Genomic DNA, 6000 nt, shown 5'->3' on the forward strand with positions numbered 1-6000 from the left:
ATCCAAGAAGTGCAACGCACCCCAAAGAGGTTAGACGCAAAGAGGCATTCTCCAAGACACTTACTAGTTAGAATGTCAGAGGTCAAAGAGAAAGAGAGGATCTTGAAAGCAGCAAGAGAAAAACAATCCATCACATACAAGGGAAACCCAATAAGACTATGTGTAGATTTCTCAGCAGAAACCATGGAGGCGAGAAGACAGTGGGATGATATATTTAAATTACTAAAAGAGAAAAACTGCCAACCAAGACTCCTATATCCAGCAAAATTGTCCTTCAAAAATGAGGGAGAAATTAAAACATTCTCAGACAAAAAGTCACTGAGAGAATTTGTGACCAAGAGACCAGCTCTGCAAGAAATACTAAAGGGAGCACTAGAGTCAGAACCGAAAAGACAGAAGAGAGAGGTATGGAGAAGAGTGTAGAAAGAAGGAAAGTCAGATATGATATATATAATGCAAAAGGCAAAATGGCAGAGGAAAATATTATCCAAACAGTAATAACACTAAATGTTAATGGACTGAATTCCCCAATCAAAAGACATAGAATGGCAGAATGGATTAAAAAACAGGATCCTTCTATATGCTGTCTACAGGAAACACATCTTAGACCCAAAGATAAACATAGGTTGAAAGTGAAAGGTTTGGAAAAGATATTTCATGCAAATAACAACTAGAAAATAGCAGGAGTGGCTATAATAATATCCAACAAATTAGACTTCAAATGTAAAACAGTTAAAAGAGACAAAGAAGGACACTATATACTAATAAAAGGAACAATTAAACAAGAAGAAATAACAATCATAAATATTTACGTACCAAACCAGAATGCCCCAAAATATGTAAGGAATACACTGCAAACACTGAAAAGGGAAATAGACACATATACCATAATAGTTGGAGAATTCAATTCACCACTCTCATCAATGGACAGAACATCTAGACAGAGGATCAATAAAGAAATAGAGAATCTGAATATTACTATAAAGGAGCTAGACTTAACAGACATTTATAGGACATTAAATCCCACAACAGCAGGATACACCTTTTTCTCAAGTGCTCATGGATCATTCTCAAAGATAGACCATATGCTGGGTCACAAAGCAAGTCTTAACAAATTTAAAAAGATTGAAATCATACAGAACACTTTCTCAGATCATAAAGGAATGAAGTTGGAAATCAATAATAGGCGGAATGCCAGAAAATTCACAAATACGTGGAGGCTCAACAACACACTCTTAAACAACGAGTGGGTCAAAGAAGAAATTGCAAGAGAAATTAGTAAATACCTCGAGGCAAATGAAAATGAAAACACAACACATCAAAACTTATGGGATGCAGCAAAGGCAGTGCTAAAAGGGAAATTTATTGCCCTAAATGCCTATATCAGAAAAGTAAAAAAGGCAAAAATGCAGGAATTAACTGTTCAATTGGAAGAACTGGAGAAAGAACAGCAAACTAATCCCAAAGCAAGCAAAAAGGAAAGAAATAACAAAGATCAGAGCAGAAATAAATGAAATTGAAAACATGAAAACAATAGAGAAAATCAATAAGACCAGAAGTTGGTTCTATGAGAAAATCAATAAGATTGATGGGCCCTTATCAAGATTGACAAAAAGAAGAAGAGAGAGGATGCAAATAAATAAGATCAGAAATGGAAGAGGTCTAGTGTCCATAATTTATAATGAGATTGTTCAACTCAACAACAAAAAGACAGCCAACCCAATTACAAATTGGGAAAAAGACTTGAATAGACACCTCTCAGAAGAGGAAATACAAATGGCCAAAAGGCACATGAAGAGATGCTCAATGTCCCTGGCCATTAGAGAAATGCAAATCAAAACCACAATGAGATATCATCTCACACCCACCAGAATGGCCATTATCAACAAAACAGAAAATGACAAGTGCTGGAGAGGATGCGGAGAAAGAGGCACACTTATCCACTGTTGGTGGGAATGTCAAATGGTGCAACCACTGTGGAAGGCAGTTTGGCGGTTCCTCAAAAAGCTGAATATAGAATTGCCATACGACCCAGCAATACCATTGCTGGGAATATACTCAAAGGACTTAAGGGCAAAGACACAAACGAACATTTGCACACCAATGTTTATAGCAGCGTTATTTACAATTGCAAAGAGATGGAAACAGCCAAAATCTCCATCAACAGAAGAGTGGCTAAACAAACTGTGGTATATACATATGATGGAATACTATGCAGCTTTAAGACAGAATAAACTTATGAAGCATGTAATAACATGGATGGACCTAGAGAACATTATGCTGAGTGAGTCTAGCCAAAAACTAAAGGACAAATACTGTATGGTCCCACTGATGTGAACAGTCATTCGAGAATAAATTTGGAATATGTCATTGGTAACAGAGTCCAGCAGGAGGTAGAAACAGGGTAAGATAATGGGCAATTGGAGTTGAAGGGATACAGATGGTGTAACAGGACTAGATACAAAAACTCAAAAATGGACAGCACAATAATACCTAATTGTAAAGTAATCTTGTTAAAACACTGAATGAAGCTGCATCTGAGCTATAGGTTTTCGTTTTGTTTTGTTTTGTTTTGTTTTGATTTTACTATTATTACTTTTATTTTTTTCTCTATATTAACATTCTTTATCTTTTTCGGTTATGTTGCTAGTTCTTCTAAACCGATGCGAATGTACTAAGAAATGATGATCATGCATCTATGTGATGATGTTAAGAATTACTGATTGCATATGTAGAATGGTATGATTTCTAAATGTTGGGTTAATTTCTTTTTTTCCGTTAATTAAAAAAAAAAAAGAAAAGGGGTAATTGGAGCTGAAGGGATACAGACTGTACAACGGGACTGGATATAAAAACTCAGAAATGGACAGCACAATACTACCCAATTGTAATGCAATTATGTTAAAACACTGAATGAAGCTGCATGTGAGGTATAAGTTTTTTGTTTTTTTTTTCTTTCTATTATTGTTTTAATTCTTATTCTGTTGTCTTTTTATTTCTTTTTGTAAATCGATGCAAATGTACTAAGAAATGATGAATATGCAACTATGTGATGTTATTAAGAATTACTGATTGTACATGTAGAATGGAATGATTTCTAATTGTTTTGTTAATTCTTTTTTTAATTAATAAAAAAAATTTGAGTCATGAAAGGATAGATCTAATAAGAACTTGAATGTAAATTTGAAACTCAGTAGAGTCGTGGGAACTGATGATAAAAATGCGAAAGTCAAAAGTGTAGATGTAGGTGATAAATCACATTTGAAGAAATCATCTGGAAATAGTGCAAAGGGTAAGAATATAAGAATAATTAGGCCTAAGAGTCACCTCCCAGGGAATCTCTTTTGTTGCTCAGATGTGGCCTCTCTAAGTCAATTCAGCAGGTGAACTTACTGCCCTCCCTGCTAGTGGGACATGACTCACAGGGGTGTAGATCTCCCTGGCAATGTGGCACAGAAATTCAGAGATGAGCAGGGACCTGGCATTATGGGATTGAGAAAGCTTTCTTGACCAAAAGTGGAAAGAGAGAAATGAGATGAAATAAAGTTTCAGTGGCTCAGAGATTTCAGAGTTGAGAGGTTATCCTAGAGAATATTCTTATGCACTATATAGATATTCCTTTTTAGTTTATGATGTATTGGAGTAGCTGTTGGGAAGTACCTGAAGCTGTTGAGTTGTGTTCCTGTAGCCTAGCTGCAGTCAGATAGGAGGAGTGCCTGCTGCAATGAATGATGTTTAACTTAACTGGCTGGTGTTTAAATGAGAGAGCACAAAGTAGCACAGCCCAAGCAGCTCAGCATACCTCATCTCAGCACTCGCAGCTCAGCCCAGGCCTTTGGAGATGCAGAAAGAAATCACCCTGGGGAAAGTTGTTGGAACCCAGAGGCCTGGAGAGAAGGCCATCAGAGATCACTCTGTGCATTCCCATGTAAGAAAGAACCTCAGTTGAAAGTTAGCTGCCTTTCCTCTGAAGAACTATACATCAACTAAATAAATCGCCTTTTATTGAAAGCCAATCTGTCTCTGGTGTGTTGCATTGCAGCAACTAGCAAATTATAACAGATGGAAATTGGGTAAAAGTATGGCAAAGGCCACACATAATTACTTTAATTGTAGGTGATTTTCAGGGAAAAATTATTTTAGGTCATAGAGTAGGAAAATAAACCCAATTCTTTCACAACTACCCTGACATGTAAGGCCAATGATCAATATTGTTGTAGGAATGTTGGGGAAGTGAAATTTTGATTAACCATGTCTTAATTACCTAACTTTTTCAATGTTCCCATGTTAAATGAATCTCTTAATGTTCAATTTTAATTAAAAGACCAATGTTAGCTTTAAAACGTTGACCATCATCTTTACTCAATCGAACACAATTGCAGATGTGTGTCCATGTATCATAATCTATTACAGGGTATCTGAATTCAATATTTTATGACTTCACCGTTTTAATACTGGAAAATGATTACTTCTTCCTTTGATGACTGTAAATTTTAATCAGCCTCTGAACCTTCATTCTGCACGCCTGGAATTATGAAACATAATTATTTAACAGGAAATAAGACAGGAAAATGAACTAATTGGGGGTTATTTCAACAATAAGAACTGGAACCACCCAGAGGATTTTCTTTCGTTTTTAATAATTTTCAATGACCCAGAAATTGGCTGTTCTAGATCTTATTTCCCAAATTTTAAAATTAGATGAAGATGTAGTGTGTATGGTACAGGCTGTTTACCAAATCTGTTTGTTCTTCCTGTACTCATAACTACACTCTATTTCCCAGATGCTTTGTCAGTTATGTGCAGCCATTCGGGGTTGCAGCTCATGGAATGAGGAGTGTTTGCTGATGCTGAGTGCAGCCCTTGCCCACCTGCTCCATAAAATCCTTCCATTGTGCATTGCTTTTGAGTCCGTGTCTTTCTTTCAGGCATTGAGTGGGAGGAGATAGGAGATCATAAGGTGCAGGATGACCACTTGAAAGGAGACCTGCCACCCTGGAACATTTATCATGCACTTAAGGTGCAGTGGAATTGGAATTTGGGCGCTTAGCTGCTAACAGAAGCTGGCATCACTCTAACCAGTATAAGGTGCTCTCCACAACATATGCAAGTATTGACTGATGATATCTTTTCCCAGGTATTCAACCAGTGAAACATATGGTGGGCATATTTTTATTTTTGTTTGTTTGTTTTCCTCATAATTGAGCAGCACCTGGAAGTCTACGGCAACAGTTGGGGAGACAAATAGAGTGGCCCTACAGTACTAGCCACAGGAAGTCAGGCTGGCATGATCTGCACATCCTTCTAGGGATGGCACGGTTCTCTGCGGAATGCCTGAGACAGACCTGAGTTCACAACAGAGTGTAATGATGGTTGCCATGACAATGGGGTGGTGGCATTTATTTCTGCTGCAAACATCAGAAGCACATGCAGCACCTTCCCCACATTGGATGCTCTGCTTAGTGGTAATTTGCAGAGATTCTCCCTATCTAGCTGCTGCTTTTCCCCTGTTGAGCTCCACTCCTTACAAAAAAGGGCAAAGTTTCCTGGCATAGATGTGCCATGTCACAGATCGCTCTGTTTTCAGCTCATCAGGAAGAGGAGAAGAGAATACAAGATACCTGTAACTGAGGAAAGCTTGAACCCAAAAGGTGGCAGGGTGTAGAATGCTCCCTGTGAGAGACAGGAAGGAAATTTCTAAGTTTATACTGAATCGCTGTATTCAATAGTTAAAAAGTGAGCTCTGAGAAATATTTTCAGGGATCTTCTTTGAGCAAATATAGCTCCATTTTCTCTTCTGCTTAAGAGGAGATATTACGTGTTTAACTTAAAAATATACTATTAAGAGAATCTGCGGGACAGAGAGATCTCTAGATTAGTGATGCTCTCCTAGAATGAGTCTGTTATAAAGAAGCCCAAATTATCAGGGGGCGATTGTGCCACTCCCTTTACTTAAAATGCTCCTTCTGTGGTTTTCCATTACAATAAAGATCCAAATCC

The sequence above is a fragment of the Tamandua tetradactyla genome, chromosome 20 (assembly GCF_023851605.1).
Source record: "Tamandua tetradactyla isolate mTamTet1 chromosome 20, mTamTet1.pri, whole genome shotgun sequence".
NCBI classification, from domain to species: Eukaryota; Metazoa; Chordata; class Mammalia; order Pilosa; family Myrmecophagidae; genus Tamandua; species Tamandua tetradactyla.